The sequence below is a fragment of the Danio rerio genome, chromosome 10 (genome assembly GCF_052040795.2).
Source record: "Danio rerio strain M-AB ecotype USA chromosome 10, GRCz13ab, whole genome shotgun sequence".
Lineage (NCBI taxonomy): Eukaryota > Metazoa > Chordata > Actinopteri > Cypriniformes > Danionidae > Danio > Danio rerio.
Window position 1 is genome coordinate 12,361,412 of NC_141030.1, and position 20,411 is coordinate 12,381,822.

The following is a 20,411-nucleotide window of genomic DNA, read 5'->3' on the forward strand; positions in this document are numbered from 1 at the left end:
CGGCGTTCTGGGCAGGGGGGGGGCTGCCTGCTTCTGAGGTGCTCAACTCGCGCACTCAACCTGAGGAATCGCCACATACCCCCTGGCTGTTCCACCGTTAAGAGTGGTGAGAGTGGAGAGACACGCAGCACGAGCAGAAAAAAGAGCTTTTCAAGACCGCGTGAGCCTACTGTGCACCTCCGGGAAGAAGGGAACGCCCCTCTAGTCGGTCCGGCCGCGGAGCTGGGGGATAAACCATCTCCAACCCACGGCCGAAGCAGCCCAGGAAAGCACGGCTAACATGTCCTTTTCAAGATCCGTAGTGACAGCGCTCACCTGCCCGGAGGGGGCGAGCGAGTCTGGATCATCATCGGACAATGAAAGCCCACCCTCCGATGCCGTGGTGGACGTCTGGTCTCCGGTGTCATCGGGCGTCAGGGCTACCATCTGTTAGACGGATCGCTTCCCCCGCCCAAAGCTTGGATGGAGCGCTTAGAGGAGCGGGAGGTCTGCGGGCCCGTGGGCGACGGATTATCTCTCGCTGAAACCCTCACATTTGCCCAAGTGCCCACTGCAGAGCAGGGGACAACTGGGGTGATTCGCCCTTTTGCAAAGGCTAGCCGCGATCTTTACTGCGCAACAGTCATGGCATCGCAATGACGACATGAACTGCCCGCGAGCAGCGCATTAACATGCTGGACCCCCTAGGCATGTAACGCAGTGCCCGTGCCCATCATCCGAGGACAGGAAACCACCGCATCCAGAAACGCACAGTCGGAGCGCCGTCCTGAAAAGGACGTGCTTCACGAATGTGTTGCTTTTTCTGTGAAGTTTGCAACGCACCACTCTGGAGGACCGGACCCAAAGAATGCCAGGCAAAGGAGAAACCCAGCTCGACTGTCTGCCGCTACGTGTACACACTCTGGACCGGGAGAATGCTCTCGTTTGCTCAGAATCGCTGGTCACAGCAGGAGGAACCCTCATCGTATGGATACAGATAAGACTCAAAAGTAATTCACGCAAAAGACACGATTTACACATGCGTAGCCAAATTCACGTGCATAAAACCAAATTCACGTGCGTAAAATATTTATTTATATTCACAAAAAAATTTCACATGCTCAAAATAAAAATGCATTTTCATAAAATACGTTTCACAAATGCAAAACACCATTTGCAAATGTATAAGAGTGTACAAATAGTTTTGAATGTTTAAAACTTGCGAGTTCATCCTGAATGAGAATGTGCAATTCTTCTTTCACGTACGACTCCCTCTGGATACGTGTGTGAGTATTTTTGAGACTTTCCTGCCAGAGGCAGGGTAACTCGTACCTTTCAGCCAATCAGAGGAGAGCTGTAGTCAAGGACACCCACTCTGCGCTCTATTTGCGCAGACTGTTCCTCTCCAGCATGGCGAACGGAGAAAGCAGCAGTCGCACTTTTTTTCATTTATTTATTTATTTGACCATAGCCTCACTCTTTTTATCCATTATTTTGCCGCAGCTCCGCTCTTCTTATTTATTGTCTCGTAGCCCCATGAATAAACTTTAGCCTAGGGTAAATGATGAGGATTCATTTATCGTGTCTTTTGCGTGAATTACTTTTGAGTCTTATCTGTCTCCATACATCGACTCGATTAGAAAGTCTTTGAAGCAAAAAGGATGGCGTTTGCTCGCTCCAGGTGTGCTTATATGCTGGGATAATTGGCAATGAAGCACACCTGTGCAAGCTTACGCTGCCAATTCATTGCATTCATTGGCCCGTTCAATACTCTTTCAGACAAGCGGCTTCTAATCCGAATCCTCCCATTTCGTGGATTTTCAAATCAAATCCACTTATAGCACTGAAGTTCCCCAACCGAAGGGGAACCCTGATTGGGCGTCAGCCGACCTGGCACGTAAGTCTGTTTTTGTCTTCCTCAACAAAGGGGGTGTGATCGCTAGTCTAACCTTTTGTCTTATTGCACCATTAAGGGCTAGCGAGTTATTACGAGCTTGATGACGATCCTCTGTGGACAACTCTGCATGTGACGCCGCTGCTGTTTTGCTTTACCTTTTTTTTTGCTTTATAATAAGTTTTTGTTTTGTTTTGTTTTGCTTTACTTTGTGTTTTGCTTTATTTTCGGTTTTGCTCTACTTTTTTTGTTTTGCCCATTAATTATTTCCTGGTTTATTTACAAATAATTTTGCTCCGGACACTACATTATTAGTGCCTTTTTTTATTTTTGATTGTCATTTGACTCAGTGAGAGTGCATTTATGTACAGACTGGGCTGGATTTAAGTGCAGCCGTTGCATTGGCTGGGTATTCATGAGCATTTGTACGTACTAAGCTTATCCTGGGGAAATATTGGTTTGTACTATCTGTTCTTTGTTTATTTCTGTTAGTTTGGGTTTTCCTCTTATCTATTTTGATTTCATTTTTTTCATTTTGATGGGCCATTTAATGTTTTTGTCTATTATGATGTGTAGCGTACAGTCCAAAGATAAAATTACTTATTGATTTTAGTATTTGATATTTACTATTTGATTTGAGTATTTCGCATGGGTTTTACGACTCCTGGCTCCAAAAAGTCTGGATTTTCGTGACAGCTTAAGTTGCTCAGGGGGACTGGAGAGATAAGCAGAGAAGGGTCTGTCGCTTCAAAGACATTCCTGCCCAAATACACACACACACACATACACACACCCACGAGGCTGTTTCGACAGAAAGAAAATGAACTCATCAAATCCTGAACCAGCACAAAACCAATGTGTTATGTTTAGTAAACTTTGTATCTCATTTCTGACTTTTCTTACCTGTGTATTTCTCTTATAACCTGTATGCATGTTCCCTTTAGGCCTTTGTAAAGCATAAATATTGTAAGGATATGAAAAATTATGTTGATGTACTTTAAACCCCCCCATGTTTGGTACCGATGGGTTTCTGCTGACATCTTACAACACATGATGCATAGAGCAAGACCATAACTCGCATTGCTTTATCCTTTAAAGCCCTGTATTAAATGCCTGTCCGCATGCTTTAGGCGGACACTCAAATTTGCATACGAGCAGCTTTGAGACAAAGGAAGGGTTCCCGCTCGAACGTTGTACTGAAACCATTGGTCAGAATGCTGAACGGGTTGTCACGTGACCCGCAGGTATAACCAGACCTTTTGCCAAACATCTGGGCAGAAAGAGAACGTCCTAAAAAGAACATCATTGACGGTGGCCCTCGTGCCACACGGCTCTTCACAGCCGCATGGACTTTCCCGCCACGTTTTCTTTATTTTCCGGCAAAGTAAACTCAGTTTAAAGTTTGCGATCGTGTTCGTCCGAACTGCATTACAAACTCCACGCATCAAGAAGGACATCAAAAGTAGTTTCATCACGACGGAAGATAGACGCATAAGAGAGACCTCCAGACATGAAAGACCAGGTGATTTTAGTCATGCGATTAAGCTGTGCCCCTTTTATCAAAAAGGAGTTTTTTATAACCTTGGTGGTCCGTAATGGTGCGTGTGGAACTGAAAGTTTTGTCACTCTTTTACCTGAAATCTATATTTCCTAGCTTTACTATGTCTCTTTGCTGTTACACGTTCTATAGACCCGATATCTCCAGGTGGTTTACCTTTGTTTTGTGTTTAATGTATGTTTGTGCGTTTGTTTGTGCGTTACGTCTGACTAGTCAATAAATTCCATTTATAATCAAATGAATTGTATTGTTTGCCTCAGGAGAAAATGTCACTGAAATACAGATTCCCCTGCCTAGCTATTATAAGTTGTTTAAAACTTTTGAATGATTAATTTACTTTGCAAGAAGTAGCAATTAAATTCCCTTTTTCTAAACGAATAGATTATTACCGTGTCCGCTCGGAAGAGCGGCGGCTCGGCTCGTGTTTGTTTGGTTAAATTTACAATAAATTGATCCGGAATATTAATGATTAGTAATAATTCGTTATTGTTGATAATTAATATTCATAATCTGGGAATCCGCTCGGTCGCGCGAGCATGATCATATACAATCATATGCTTGTTTGACCAAACTGACTGAAGCTTAAGCCGAAATATTAATAATTAAGAATAAACCGTTATTGTTGATTATTAATATTCATAAAATGAGCTAATTGAGTGGCAAAACTTACCTGTGAGCCTTATCTGGGTTTATTTCCCTGGTTCCCCCACCAGGGTGGCGTAGTCGGAGTTAGTAGTTTCTGAGGCTTTGGGCCTCTCTTATATGGCCAGTACCACATTCTGGCGTAGTGAGCTGTGAGTGTAATTTGTTTGTGATACTTGATTTCTTTTTGTCTTTTTTTTTTTCAGAAGCAAAACAGCAGCAGGTGTCGCGGTGTTTGTATTTTGCATACTTCCTCTAGTGGCGGCTTTTTCTTGGTGTGGGGTAAGTGTTATGACAAGTATGAAAAACGAAATGCAAGAGTCACGAGAATTGATAGAGCAGTTGAGGGCAGATAATGACCGATTGCGACGTGAGCGGGACTTACCTGGCCCCAGTACCGTTCCTCCTGCCATACCAGACATGCCGGGCCTCCCCCAGCCAGTCGAGGCTGATTCAATTGTGCCAGAAAGGTTTGTTTTTGTGCCTAGAGACAGACGGTGTCCAAAATTTAGTGGTAAATCCAGTACTGGTATTGAAGAGTGGATAGAGGAGGCTGAGGCGTGTATGCGGGCTCGTTATCTGTCCAAAACAGACAAGGCCTTTTTCCTATTCGATCACTTGGAGGGCGAAGCACAGGAGGAGATTAGACATCGTCCTGCCGCAAAACGTGGAGACCCTGATAAGATTATTGCAATTTTGAGGGAGTTATATCGTTGCTCTCACTCGTATGTGGTGCTTCAAGAAGCATTTTTTTCCAGGAGGCAGCAAGAGGGGGAACCCCTTCTTGAGTTTTCCCTGGCCTTGATGACTCTTTTGGGGAGAGTTAAACAACAGTCAAGTTTCCTCTGTTCTTCCTTCAGTGCAGGAACAGATCAAGAATGTTGATTTGTCTGTACTGTCCCAGACTGAACAGAAGCAGGGGAGGTCGTTGTTGTTGAGATATCATACAGTTTTCTCAGAGTATGAAGGGGACTTGGGTTGTACTCGGCTCCTTTCCCATGACATTCCTTTAACTGATTCGGTCCCTGTTCGACAAAGATATCGACGGATACGTTTCCTCGTATAGAGGAAACCTTGGATTTACTGATGGGTGCTAAGTGGTTTTCCACCATAGACCTTGCCAGTGGATACAGCCAAGTTCCGGTGACAGAGGGGGATAAACAGAAGACTGCCTTTTGTACACCTTTTGGGCTCTTTGAATGGAACCGTATGCCCTTCGGGCTCTGTAACGCTCCAAGCACCTTTCAGAGACTGATGGAGAGGATGTTTGGAGATCAGCAGTGCCAGTCTCTTTTGCTGTACCTGGACGACATAGTGGTGTTTACCTCCTCTGTGACGCAACATCTTGAGTGGTAAGAGGTGGTTCTAAGGCAGCTGGAATGCGAGGGGTTGAAAGCAAAGTTATCTAAGTGCCGTTTCTTTCATCAAGAAGTCAGTTATTTGGGACACGTAATCTCTGCTAGCGGGGTGTCAACTGATCCGAGCAAAATTGAGGCAGTGAAGCAATGGCCGCGCCCTACGAGGGTGACCGAGCTCCGATCGTTTTTGGGTTTTGCCAGCTACTATAGGCGGTTTGTGGAGGCATTTGCCAAGTTGGCAGCCCCTCTGCACCATCTAATGGCTGAATTTGAGAGTCGTAGGTCCAAGGCCAAAACTGAGTCTAGCTTTGGTGCGGCATGGACCGAACAGTGCCAGGTCAGCTTTGATGACTTGAAGGCTGGGCTCACCTCTGCCCCAGTATTGGCGTATGCTGACTTCTCCCTTCCTTTTATCCTGGAGGTTGACACCAGCCATGGAGGTTTGGGGGCAGTTTTGTCTCAGGAACAGGAAGGGAAGGTTCGGCCTATCGCTTATGCTAGCCGCAGTCTTAGGTCCACCGAGCACAATATGTCCAACTATAGCTCCATGAAGCTGGAGTTTTTGGCGCTTCAGTGGGTTATGACTGAGAAATTCAGAGAATATTTGCTGGGACAGAGGTGCATTGTCTTTACCGACAATAACCCCCTCAGTAACCTGAGTACAGCCAAGCTCGGGGCAACAGAGCAGCGGTGGGCGGCACAACTAGCTGCATTTGATTTTGAGTTGAAGTACTGTTCTGGAAGGAGCAATCGGAACGTGGATGCACTTTCCCGACAGGGTCCTTCTAATCAGGGTGAGTTGGCAGAAGTTCTGCCAGGTACAGCTCTTCCAGGTATGGTAAGGCAGGCTGGAGAAATGGGGTTGAGCAGCCAAGTGGCTGTTACAGCGCTGCCTGGCTTAGCATTGGACATGCAGGCCTTAAAGGAAGAGGACCCTGTTATAAGCCAGGTGTTAAAGTTCTGGTGGCAGGGGGCTCCCCCTTGTTCAGAGGAACGTAAGCAGTTGCCTAGGGCAGCTGTGAATCTGCTTCGTCAATGGAGCCGGTTGTGTGAGCAGGATGGAGTGCTACACCGTAGAGTCTTCCCTTCAGATGGTGGGGAGGAGATACTGCAGGTAGTGTTACCATCATTATTACATCAGGAAGTGTTGACACGGTTGCACCAAAACCACGGGCATCAAGGCGTGGAACGCACCTTGGAGCTAGTGCGTCAGCGCTGCTTTTGGCCAGGGTTGACAGCTGATGTGTCACAATGGTGTCGGGAATGTGAGAGGTGTCAGGTCGCAAAGGATACACAGCCCTTGCACAACAGCTTTATGGGCCATCTTTTGGCCTCAAGGCCAAATGAAATCCTAGTCATTGATTTTACTGTGTTAGAACCCACCCGTACTGGGCTGGAGAACGTGTTGGTTATGACCGACGTGTTTACAAAGTATACCCTGGCCGTACCCACACGGGATCAAAGGGCGGAAACGGTAGCCCAAGTCTTGGTGGTCGAATGGTTCTACAAGTTTGGTGTCCCCAGTCGGATCCATTTAAATTTTGAGTCCTCCTTAGTGCAGCAGCTTTGTGCATTATACAAAGTAGAAAAATCTCGCACTACACCCTATTACCCGGCAGGGAATGGGCAGTGTGAACGTTTTAACAGGACACTGCATAACCTTCTACGTACCCTGGCAGTGTCTAGAAAGTTAGATTGGGCCTCCTGCCTCACACAAGTGCTTTCTGCTACAACACCACCCTGCATCAGGCAACGGGTAAGTCCCCATATCTTTTAATGTTTGGACAGGAACCGAGACATCCGGTGGACTTCCTCCTAGGAAGGTTGGTTGGGGTCCAGGAGGTTGGGGTGGGTAGCGTGCATGACTGGATGAAGGAGCATCAGGCCCAGCTTCAGGTTGCGTTTAAAGGGGCCCGAGAACGTCTGGAGATTGCTGCTGGTCACCGTAGGGCACAATTAGATGCCCATGTCCGGGATGCACCCCTGGGAAAGGGTCAGTTTGTTTACTTGCGAGAGTATGGCACACGAGGTTGCCACAAAATACAGGACCTGTGGAGCCCAGTGTTGTATCAGGTCGTGAGAGCACCTGAGCACGGTGGGGCTGTATACACTATTGCACCAATAGAAGATCTAGGGAAGGTTAGGTGCGTCCATCGTTCGGCTCTAAAGGTCCGAACCTCGAAGGAAGTCTTAGTGCCAGTTTCTTCAGGCCCCCCTGTCTTGGAGGAGGTGGGCTCAGCAGATGTGTCAGAGGAAGTTGATCTGCTCAGGGTGGTGCAAGCAACCACATTGGTGGGTGGGGGGCCAGCTCCTCAGGTGGCTGCTCCATTGGATACTTCCGTCATGCAGAGTAGGTCGGTAGACTCTGAGGGTGAGAATCAAGGGGTGGGGGATAGTGAGGCGCCGGGGATTGTGTCCGTTTTACCCATGAAGTTTAGCAGTTTGCCAGAGGTCCAGGCAGGTGTAAATGGTGCCTCGCTGAGGAGAACTGGGCGGACCACTGCAGGTTACCATTCAAACCCGCATCACTTGCCCCGATCTGTGGAAGTGGGTGCAGTGGCTACTACAGTACCAGGTCCCATCTCTAATAGGATCTCTGTTTGGTTTAGGCCATGGGATTCATGATGTGGAGTCCTAGAGTATGAGTTGGCTCATCATCGGGGCGCCGATAAAAAAAAAAAGGGGGGGTAGAATGTGGCAAGGTGTGTAATTGTGGGCATGGTAAGAGATTATCGGTGGACCAATGAAGCCTGAGCAGTCCGACTATTTAAGGACTCGTATTTTGATGGGTACATGGTGTCTTGTTGATGTTTGCTTCCTGGCATCCCCCGGTCTTTTGATGTGCTCCTGTTCGTTACCTGTTTGATGACTATCGTGTGTTGTTGTGAAGGGGTTGAAACAGTGCTGACTCTGTAATATCTGTAGTTGAGTTAGAGTGGTGCTGGCAGCGGCTGCTTGCAGCAAGTTTGTGGCGCAGTTTTGCTTCACAGGTAGGTGCAGTGTTTGTATTGAACACATTTGCTGGGTTGGCTATGGGTGTTTATTGTTTCACTTTCAGTTATAGGGACGAGTGGGTGCGTGAGCGTTAACCAGCGCAATTAAGCTGCTTGTGATGCTTGTGTGAATAACCATATAACCCTGATTGGGCTTCAGCCGACCTTGCACGCAAGTCTGTTTTTGTCTTCCTTAACAAAGGGTGTGCGATCGCTAGTCTAACCTTTTGTCTTATTGCACCATTAAGGGCTAGCGAGTTATTACGAGCTTGATGACGATCCTCTGTGGACAACTCTGCATGTGACGCCGCTGCTGTTTTACTTTACCTTTTTTTTTTGCTTTACTTTGTGTTTTGCTTTATTTTCCGTTTTGCTGTACTTTTTTATGTTTTGCCCATTAATTATTTCCTGGTTTATTTACAAATAATTTTGCTCCGAACAGTACATTATTAGTGTTTTTTTTTATTTTTGATTGTCATGTGACTCAGTGAGAGTGCATTTATGTACAGACTGGCCTGGATTTAAGTGCAGCCGTTGCATTGGCTGGGTATTTATGAGCATTTGTACGTACTAAACTTATCCTGGGGAAATATTGGTTTGTACTATTTGTTCTTTGTTTATTTCTGTTAGTTTGGGTTTTCCTCTGATCTATTTTGATTTCATTTTGATGGGCCATTTAATGTTTTTGTGTATTATGATGTTTTGTTATTTATAATTATGTATCTTACTGGTGCTCTGTGAGCTCTATACTTCTGTCTAGCCCTTGGTGCCGTATTAAAGTGACGCATTGTTCCTCCCTTGTTACCTGTACTTACAGGGTAAATACCACATTTGAGGGTTGTAAATTAAAGTGAAGCTTTGTTCCTCTCTTGTTACCTGTAGTTAAAGGGTAAATACAACTTTATTTCCCCCCTTGTTCCCTTTAGTTTACAATGTAAAATTTTGAAGGCAGTAAAATAAATATACAAACACACAATATATTTCTTCTTTACTTTGTAACCTTTATTTTAATAAATAAGCATTTTAAAACACTCCATATTAATCAAAAATTGTCTTGTCTATCATTGCCTATACTCATTCATTTTCTCTTCGGCTTTGTCCTTTTGTTAATCTGGGGTCGCCACAGTGTAATGAACCACCAACTTATCCAGCATATGTTTTACACAGAGGATGCCCTTCCAGCTGCAACCCATCTCTGGGAAACATCCATACACACCCATGCACACGCATTCACTCCGGACAATTTAGTCTACCCAATTCACCTGTACCGCATGTCTTTGGGACTGTGAGGGAAAACGGAGCACCTGGAGGAAACCCACGCAAATGCAGGGAGAACTCTACGCAGAAACGCCAACTGACCCAGCCGAGGCTCGAACCAGCAACCTTCTTGATGTGAGGAAACAGCACTACCTACTGTGCCACTGTGTTGCCACCCAGCTGCAACCCATCACTGGGAAACATCCATAAACACTCATTCACACACATACACTACGGACAATTTTAGCTTACCCAATGTCACCACATATTTTTGGACTTGTGGGAGCACCCGGAGGAAACCCAAGCTAACATGGGGAGAACATGCAAACTCCACACAGAAATGCCAACTCACCCAGCCGAGGCTCGAACCAGCAACCTTCTTGCTGTGAGGCGATTGTGCTACCCACTGCGCCTGCCTATACCCAAACAGCAAAATAACACATTATTTCCTTCCCCCTTTTTTATGGCATCTCTTGCTTGGCTTCCTCTTCTGCTCTTCTCAGCTTCCACTGAGGACTCTGATGGTGTGTGGCTGATGAAATCCCATGGGTTTTGCTGCTCTGCATTTATATAAAATATATGAATAGACATAAAGGCTTTTAGTAAGCTATAGACATGTTTATTTTCCTGTTTAATGTGTGTGTAGTGGTTGTCCAACAATTTCACACACTAAACATTTACAGAGACCATACAGACACTATACATTACTATCAAACAAAGGTACTATCATCAAATCATATGGGAGATTGACATAATGTATAGTGATAATAATTAAAGCGCAGAGGGGAAAGGCTTAAATATATGTGCAGGCCGTATAGACTTTGAAGTAAAGATTATTTGCAGTTCAGTGTACATATTTAAATTCTGTGTTACTCATTAAATGGTAAGTAAATGTAACGTTTGGGTTAACTACCCCTAAGGTTAGTTTTTGATTAAGTACATGTCTTAACCCATCATTAGTCCTAAATAAAGTGAAAGATAACATAATATGGTTGATTTACTGTTATGGACCCTTTTTACATTTCAGCGTAGTGAACGGGAAAGTACAACACATTTTTTACAACCTTCTTTGCTCAAATAAAATGAAAACTTTACGGTGGTGTTGTCTCGACAATTAGAAAAAAAAATTGTGAAAATGATAACGCCAGCAAGAATAGAGAATAACATATAATTTACTCATATCCATAGACACTGTTTGAAACACCTCGCACATGTAATCATATTATATAATACATACGTAAAAACAAACAAATGTTATTTTATATAAAAATCAAATAAAAGACTCAAGGATTTTAGATGCTGATGATCGTTAAACGCGTCATAACAGTGTTGTGAAAAGGGTGTAATTGTTAAAAATAGGTACAAACATCAGATAGAAACAAAAACCTAAACAAACACTTCTATGTACATAACGTCATAAAAATACTTGTTTTATTTACCTCACGCTGCCGTCCTTGTACTGCCGTGAACAGGAAATTCTGGGAATGGAGGACCGAGAGTTGAATCGATTCGTCTTCAACAGACCGATTAGTGTGACATCAAAACATCGCGAGAACAACAGACAGCTCCGTGTGCATTTGAATCCATCTCGCGATATTGTATCACTTCAGGTACGCGCCTACTGATTCGTTGATTCAAACGAGTTGTGAATCAAGAAGCCTCTAAAGATCCGAATCAAACTGCTGCAGCACGCCACGAGGTTTTGCTCAGACTTTCGGGACGTTTGGAATTGCTCCGTCTTGTCACCATGTAACACATGTGAGTAAATCGTTGTTAGTAAATAAGGCTATTGTTAGAAATTGTGCATTAACCAGATTATATTTATTTTGTTTCATTTGTTTTAGCGTAACATTAACGTTAGTTCATGGCCGAATCTAAACGGCCAGCAGCGAATATTTACCAATGTTTACTGTTGTTTACTTTGCACATCTTAGAGATGTTGCCAAAGTTCCTCTGGATTTAGTTTCTCCATATTCCAGACAGACTGGATGATGATCAGGTCAGATTTCTGTGGCTGTTGCCAGACTCACTGTGCAGACTAGTTTCTCCCTGTATACGTTAATTACAGCAAAGTTAATGACAAAATTAATGTTTGGAAATGTAAATTGATATTTTCTGTAGCATGCCAGTTTGATATATCAATACCGCTCCCCCCCCCCCCCCTAAAAGTAGTAACGTTTGCCTAGGACTTTAGCACAGTAGCCTACTATTTAAGCCTTTTCCACTCTGCGCTTTAATTATTATCACTATAAATTATCACAATCTCCCATATGATTTGATGATAGTACTTTTGTTTGATAGTAATGTATAGTGTCTGTATGGTATCTGTAAATGTTTAGTGTGTGAAATTGTTGGACAACCACTACACACACATTAAACAGGAAAATAAACATGTCTATAGCTTACTAAAAGCCTTTCTGTCTGTTCATATATTTTATATAAATGCAGAGCAGCAAGACCCATGGGATTTCATCAGCCACACACCATCAGAGTCCTCAGTGGAAGCTGAGAAGAGCAGAAGAGGAAGCCAAGCAAGAGATGCCATAAAAAAAGGGGGAAGGAAATAATGTGTTATTTTGCTGTTTGAGTATAGGCAGGCGCAGTGGGTAGCACAATCGCCTCACAGCAAGAAGGTTGCTGGTTCGAGCCTCGGCTGGGTCAGTTGGCATTTCTGTGTGGAGTTTGCATGTTCTCCCCATATTAGCTTGGGTTTCCTCCGGGTGCTCCCACAAGTCCAAAAATATGTGGTGACATTGGGTAAGCTAAAATTGTCCGTAGTGTATGTGTGTGAATGAGTGTTTATGGATGTTTCCCAGTGATGGGTTGCAGCTGGGTGGCAACACAGTGGCACAGTAGGTAGTGCTGTTTCCTCACATCAAGAAGGTTGCTGGTTCGAGCCTCGGCTGGGTCAGTTGGCGTTTCTGCGTGGAGTTCTCCCTGCATTTGCGTGGGTTTCCTCCAGGTGCTCCGGTTTCCCTTACAGTTCCAAAGACATGCGGTACAGGGTTAGGGTTAGGGTTAGGGAACAAATACTGTATTTACCCTTTAACTACAGGGAACAAAGAGGGAAGAAGCTGAACTTTAACACACTAGTGTATACTTGAACACTAAGAACAGAGTAAACTACAGCAGCAGTTTTTATTGATTGAAGACCAAAATACTACATTTTTCTATAAAGCATCAGCTATACGTTCACTGAAATGCAACAGTTAGCCCCCAGTTTTAATCTGCATTGAACCCTGACGGTAGGCCTATGTCATGCAAAGTTATTTGTTGATAGTGAGTTATGGAGACATTGATGGCTTTGGTGAGATCGACGAGTAAACATAAGGTAAGTAGTGTATGGAAATATATTTTATATTGAATTGCAGATTTAAAATATATACAGTATACAATAAGGGTTCACAATTTCACAGGTTGTAAACCTTTTATTCATTAAACACCCCATATAAAACCCAAGCACTGAATAAGAGTACTAATGTACTCATGCAGTTGTATGTACAGTACATTTGCAGATAGCAATAGGTTGTCACCATCCTTGCATAATTCTTAATATGTATACAATACTTGAAGAAAAGTGCATCGTAAACTTAATATACTTCTTTGCATGATGAATATCTTACTGTTACTCCCCTATTACGCAACATTATGGTTTGTTCTTTGGCAATTTAAAGATAAGTACAACGTTATTTCACTGTACTTACGCGGTACTTTTCATGCTGAATATCTGGTTGTTACCCCCTTGTTACCCAAGCATTACAGTTTGTTCCCTTATACCTACGTAAACGTTATTTATACTTACACTATACGTACAGAAAAGTACACCGTTATTTCACTGTACTTAAGCGGTAATTTTCGTGATGAACATCTGGTTGTTACCCCCTTTTTACCCAAGCATTACGGTTTGTTCCCTTATACCTACACATACGTTCATTATACTTACACAGTACGCACTGTCAACAAATATTTTTTCTCCATATCCCATAATGCACAACGCATCGGCCTACAGCAGCTAGATTAGTCCAAAAAGCGCAGTAGTTTTTGCGGTTGGGTCTGCACTGTTAGACCTTACCAGGCTTTTTTACAGTAGAACACTGGCAACACTGTTGCCAGCTACTCACTGTAAAAGTTTGGTTACAGTAAGTAACTGGCAACAGTGTTGCCAGTTAATTACTGAAACTGAACCATTACAGTGAGTGGCTGGCAACAGTATTGCCAGTTGTTTACTGTTACCGAACCATTGCAGTGAGTAGCTGGCAACAGTGTTGCCAGTTAATTACTGTAATAGAGCAGTAGTGGTAACTAACTGGAAACTGTGTACAGTTAATTACTGTACTGTAGTGTTACAACTCACAGCATTATACTGCATACACAATAGTATGTCAAGGTGTTATTAAAATTAATTTGTTTTCTTACCTATTATTAATTCTTTAAATTAATTAAGTTGTAAATTCTGACAAATTTATTTTAATGTTTTGGCAGCAAACAAATATAAAACAGAACATGTATAACAAAATTAAAAAATCAGCAGATATAAATATCATCTTACATATTACTGGGAGCCACAGGTCTGCACAGCAAGGCGGCAGTCAAACTAACGTTTAAGCATGCAAAGTTCTGTCATATGGCTCTGCGAAAAGGAGTGGGATTAAACAAAATATTTAGAGATTGAAAAAGCAAGCAACTGGTCCATAATTTTTGTTCAGAGAGGTCATGGTTTGATCTTTGATTAGTCTCAAGCAGTCACATGATGTGATTTCGCAGTTCAGAGTTCTCCAAGCTTGAATGCTGCAAACTGTAAAATTTGTCGCATGAGCATGCATTCCAGGTCTGCAGCATTCACATGCGTATGAATGGAAGTCTATAAGGAGAAAAGTGCAGTGTGACCGGGACTTTAAGCTGTAACTCTAATTAAACACACCTGATCAAACTAATTAAGGCTCGTTAGAAATCTACAGGTAATGTTGAAGCAGGGTGGGAAGTAAACTCTGCTGCCCTGCAGTTCTCCAGTAACTTGGAGTTTGACCCCCATGGTATATACCAGGGGTGCTTAATCCTGTTTTTGGAGATCTACCTTCCTGCAGATTTCAGTTGCTACCCATATCAAAAACACCTGCCTGTAATTATCACGTGGTGTTCAGGTCCTAATTAATTGGTTTAGGTGTGTTTGATATGAATAGCAACTGAAATCTGCAGGAAGGTAGATCTCCAGAAACAGGACTAAACACCCCTGGTATATAGCATACTTTTAAAGCAACTGCTAACATTTATCGCTAACATTTATCACACACACACACACACACACACACACACACACACACACACACACAAAGTGCTGCAGTGAAATGTGTTACTCTCTCCTTAATGCTGACCATGCAAAAAAAAAAAAAAAACTGAACAGCAAAAAACACAAAATAATTATTTTAAATTTTAAAGTTGTAAATAATTAAAAGCTCTGTCAAATCTCAAAAAGTTTAAAATAATTATAGAAAACAAAAATAAAGTTGGCAACACCGAAAAACCAAAGGATCCAATCTTTTATTGTTATAATTATCTCATGACAACAAACTTTTTTATTGTTTCAAATATAAATTCATAGGTGGAAACACAGCTCTGAAAAATACTTAAATACTAAACTCACAACCTGGGACCGGACAGGGGAGCTTTTGTGTGTGGATGGCTATGTGTATCATGTTTTTGTGATTCCCTGTTATGATGTGCACATTGTTGTAAATGAGGGCGATGCCAACCCTCTTGTGCACCACCAGAGGGAACCATCGCCAGAATTCTGATTCGACTCACGGACTCAAAATCCCATAAGCCCTGCTACCTGGCACTGATTACGGTCCAGGTGCAACTCATCAGCTCTCGTGTATATATACCACACTCACGCTCCGGTTCGTTGCGAAGTCTTGATTTGCCTGGCTGTCATTTCTGAGCGTTCCATACTCCCTGCTTCGGACTGATCTGTGTTTCTGACCCTGTGCTTGTTCTACGATTACGAAAGACATCTGCCTGCCCCTGATTTCCAGCCTGTTATTCTGACCAGTAAGATATCTGCCTGCCTTTGAACTTTTGCCTGTCCCACGTTCTGTCTCCTGGATTGCCCCTTTGTGTTTGTTTGTATGTGTGCTCTTAATAAAGCTTGCAAATGGATTCAATGCCTTCTGACTCATCACAACAGAAGACTTCGCCTCTACAGAATCCAGCAGCTTTAGCACAAGTCTCGACTGAACTTTCCGCTCAAGCCACTCAGTTAGCCACCCATCATCAACAACTCACCCATCTAACTTCTCTCACGGAGGAACTGGTGAGAGCTATGCAGCAACTCCGTCATCCGAATCCTGCAGTTACCCCGCCTGCTACCATGACAGCTTCTCAACCAACGCATGTCTCCAATGCTCCGGCTACCGTAAGTCCCCGATTAGCTGTTCCTGAAAAGTTTGATGGGTCACCTTCTCGCTGCAAAGGCTTCTTATTGCAATGCAAACTATTTGTTAACCAACAACCTGCATTATATCCCACTGATTCTAGTCGGGTGGCTTTTGTATGCAACCTGTTAACGGGGAAAGCGCTGGAATGGGCTACAGCGATATGGAAGGAGGAGGAATGTAACTATCCCACATTTGAAACTTTTCTCAAGCAATTTCGGGAAGTGTTCGAGCACCCAGCAGATGGGAGAAGCCCCGGTGAGCAGTTACTTTCTCTTACACAGGGGCGTAACACAGCTGCAGAATACGCCCTGTCATTTCGCACTCTCGCCGCTCAAACTAACTGGGTTGAGGATACACTGAAGACACTATTCAGACGGGGTCTGAATACCAATCTACAATCTGAATTGGCTTGCCGTGACGAAGGAAAGAAATTGAACGAACTCATTGAACTTACCATCCGTCTTGATCATCTGATTCGCAGCCGTAGAAATCCTCGCACACAGCTCCATGTTTCAAGTGACACGCCCCCTGATGAACCCATGCAACTGGGTTTCACCCGTCTCACCCATGAAGAAAGAATGCATCGATTGCAAAATCATCTATGCCTGTACTGCGGTCAATCAGGGCACAGGAAATCCACCTGCAGCGTACGACCTCAGACACCAGTTCAATCGGTGAGTCCTTCCCATGTTCCTGCACTTTTCAGTGTACTGATTCCTGTGATTATTAAATTTGATAAAAGAATGATTAATACTACGGCTCTTGTCGACTCTGGATCTGCCGGAAACTTTATATCTAAGAAATTTGCTTTATGTCACGAACTATCTCTCAGCTCATATGATTCCTGTCTTGCAGTGGAAGCACTAGACGGTCGTCCTGTGGGTGAAGGACGCATCCGTATGATTACGAATAAGCTACAGTTACAAGTTGGTGTTCTACACATTGAAGAAATGCAATTCTACATTATTGATTCAGTTAATCATCCACTGGTGTTGGGACTGCCCTGGTTAAGGCGACATGATCCTCATATCTCCTGGAGGGATGGACAGATATTGCAGTGGAGTGAGTCATGCATGAAACAGTGCATCCAACCCATTCACAAAATTCCATTACGAACCACCAATGTGTTACCTGAACTCGTTGATGAACTAATCCCCATTGAGTACCATGACTTACATGAAGCTTTTAGCAAACAAAAAGCTACTCAACTTCCCCCACATCGACCAAGTGATTGTGCTATTGAGTTAATTCCAGGTTCAAGTCCTCCAACGGGTCGAATATTTCCCCTGTCACAACCTGAGCACAAGGCAATGTCTGAATATATCGACGAGGAATTGGCCAAGGGTTTCATCCGACCTTCTACATCTCCTGCTTCAGCTGGATTCTTCTTTGTAAAGAAGAAAGATGGCAGTTTACGTCCCTGTATTGATTACCGAGGGCTCAATGAAATCACCGTAAAATTCCGCTATCCATTACCCCTCGTACCTCCTGCCCTGGAACAATTAAGAAAGGCTAGATATTATACCAAGCTTGATCTTCGCAGTGCATATAACCTTGTCAGAATCCGTGCTGGTGACGAGTGGAAGACCGCGTTTTCCACCACTAGGGGGCACTATGAGTACACGGTAATGCCCTTCGGCCTGTCAAACTGTCCATCCGTGTTCCAATCTTTTATGAACGATGTCTTTCGGGATATGCTGGATCGCTGGGTCATCATTTACATCGACGACATCCTCATATATTCAAACACGATGAAGGAACATGTTGAACATGTACGTATAGTGTTGCAACGCATGATTCAACATCGTCTGTACGCCAAATTAGAGAAGTGTGAATTTCACCAGACACAGATCGCCTTTTTGGGATACGTCATCAGTGCAGAAGGGATTACCATGGATGATACGAAGGTACAGGCAGTTCAACGATGGCCGTTACCCCAGAATCTCAAGGAGTTGCAGCGATTTCTAGGTTTTGCCAACTTCTATAGACGGTTTATCAGAGGCTTTAGTTCAATAGCCGCACCATTAACAGCCATGACCAAACGAAATTCCCACAAACTATCCTGGTCCTCTGAAGCACGCCAAGCATTTAGCGATCTGAAGACTCAATTCACCACAGCTCCTATTCTCCGTCATCCCAACCCAGACCTACCTTTCATTGTGGAAGTGGATGCATCCAACACAGGAGTCGGTGCTGTGTTATCTCAACGTCAGGGTCAACCATCCAAAATGTATCCATGTGCCTTCTTCTCCCCGTAAATTGACCAGCGCAGAACGAAACTATGATGTGGGAAATCGCGAATTACTGGCAATGAAATTAGCCCTGGAAGAATGGAGACACTGGCTGGAGGGGGCTAGTCAGCAATTCACCATATTAACTGACCACAAGAATCTGGAATATCTTCGCTCAGCCAAACGTCTAAATCCCAGACAAGCTCGTTGGGCTTTGTTCTTCACCAGATTCGACTTCATTGTCACCTATAGACCAGGGAGTAAAAATAGTAAGGCAGATGCACTATCCAGGCTATCAGAGGATAAAACCCCAATTAGTGATGAAACCATTATTCCTACGAACTTACTAGTGGCTCCAGTACAGTGGGACATAATTACCGAGATCCAAGAGGCCAACCGAGAAAACAACCCTCCAGTAGACTGTCCGAATCACCTGATTTTTGTACCCAATAACATACGTACCAGATTACTGACCCATATTCATGACACTCCCAGTTCGGGGCATCCAGGCATCACTGCAACTTTGGAGTTAGTCAAGGCCCGTTTCTGGTGGCCGTCCCTCACGAAGGATGTAATTAATTATGTTCAGAAATGTAAAATTTGCCAAAGCACGAAGGCATCTCACCAAACCCCTGCTGGCCTGTTACAACCGCTACCGGTTCCGCAACGGCCCTGGTCCCATATAGCGGTGGACTTCATTACGGATCTCCCTGTTTCCCAGAACAACACAGTCATTCTCACGGTGGTTGATCGTTTCTCCAAGGCTTGTCGCCTAATACCGTTGCCCAAATTGCCCTCTGCCTTTGAAACCGCAGAAGCCCTGTGCAATCATGTATTTCGAATGTTTGGCTTACCTGATGATATCGTCTCAGACAGGGGATCCCAATTCACTTCCCGGGTATGGTCCGCTCTCTGTAAAAATCTAAATATTAATGTTAGTCTCACCTCAGGGTACCATCCTCAATCCAACGGCCAAACTGAACGTATGAATCAAGAAGTCATTCGATTTCTACGTTCCTACTGTCATCAGCAACAGCACGACTGGAGTCGCTATCTGATGTGGGCAGAATATGCACAAAATTCATTAATAAAGCCAGCCACGGGTATTACGCCATTCAAATGTATTCTTGGCTACCAACCACCCCTGTTTCCATGGTCCGGAGAACCCACTGAGTTACCTGCTGTCACGGATTGGCTGCAGCGGAGTGAGGATGTCTGGAACCAGGCTCACAGACATCTCATGAGGGCAGTCAGGAGGAGAGAGATTCAGGCGAACCGTCACCGACGCCAGGGACCCACGTATCAACCGGGGCAGTGGGTGTGGTTGTCGACACGAGACCTTCGTCTGAGATTGCCCTGCCGCAAACTCAGTCCCAGGTATGTAGGGCCATTCAAAATTGTACGCCAGATTACTCCAGTGTCTTTTCGCTTAGCCTTGCCTAATCATTATCGTATTTCTCCTACTTTCCACATGTCATTACTCAAACCCGCTGGTGGTCCACGAGAGGAGGCGGTTGAGGAGGAATCGGAAACCAGGACCCCTCCACCTGTCATGATCGAGGGCGAGGAAGCTTACCTCGTTCGAGAAGTGCTGGACTCTCGACGTCGGGGTGGCGCCCTCCAATATCTGGTGGACTGGGAAGGGTACGGTCCAGAGGAACGGTCCTGGGTGAATGCTAGAGATATTCTAGACCCAACTCTCACGGAAGAGTTTCATCAAAGGTTCCCAGAGAAACCAGCCCCCCGACAGCGCGGTAGACCCCGGCGTCAGGTGCCTTCTCGCTTCAGGAGCCGCTCGCAGGAGGGGGGTTCTGTTGTAAATGAGGGCGATGCCAACCCTCTTGTGCACCACCAGAGGGAACCATCGCCAGAATTCTGATTCGACTCACGGACTCAAAATCCCATAAGCCCTGCTACCTGGCACTGATTACGGTCCAGGTGCAACTCATCAGCTCTCGTGTATATATACCACACTCACGCTCCGGTTCGTTGCGAAGTCTTGATTTGCCTGGCTGTCATTTCTGAGCGTTCCATACTCCCTGCTTCGGACTGATCTGTGTTTCTG

The 20,411-nt window shown here is 44.4% G+C and overlaps 1 long non-coding RNA gene across 1 annotated transcript; it reads right to left on the reverse strand.

The window, feature by feature from the left end:
- Positions 1 to 13,733: 13,733 nt before the first annotated feature.
- LOC147841978 (uncharacterized) lies at positions 13,734 to 15,139 on the reverse strand. Its single transcript, XR_015500861.1, has 3 exons — positions 14,997 to 15,139; positions 13,909 to 14,954; positions 13,734 to 13,854 (listed from the first exon to the last, which is right to left on the reverse strand). It is a non-coding gene; the product is annotated as an uncharacterized LOC147841978 (long non-coding RNA).
- Between the last annotated feature and the right edge of the window lie 5,272 nt (positions 15,140 to 20,411).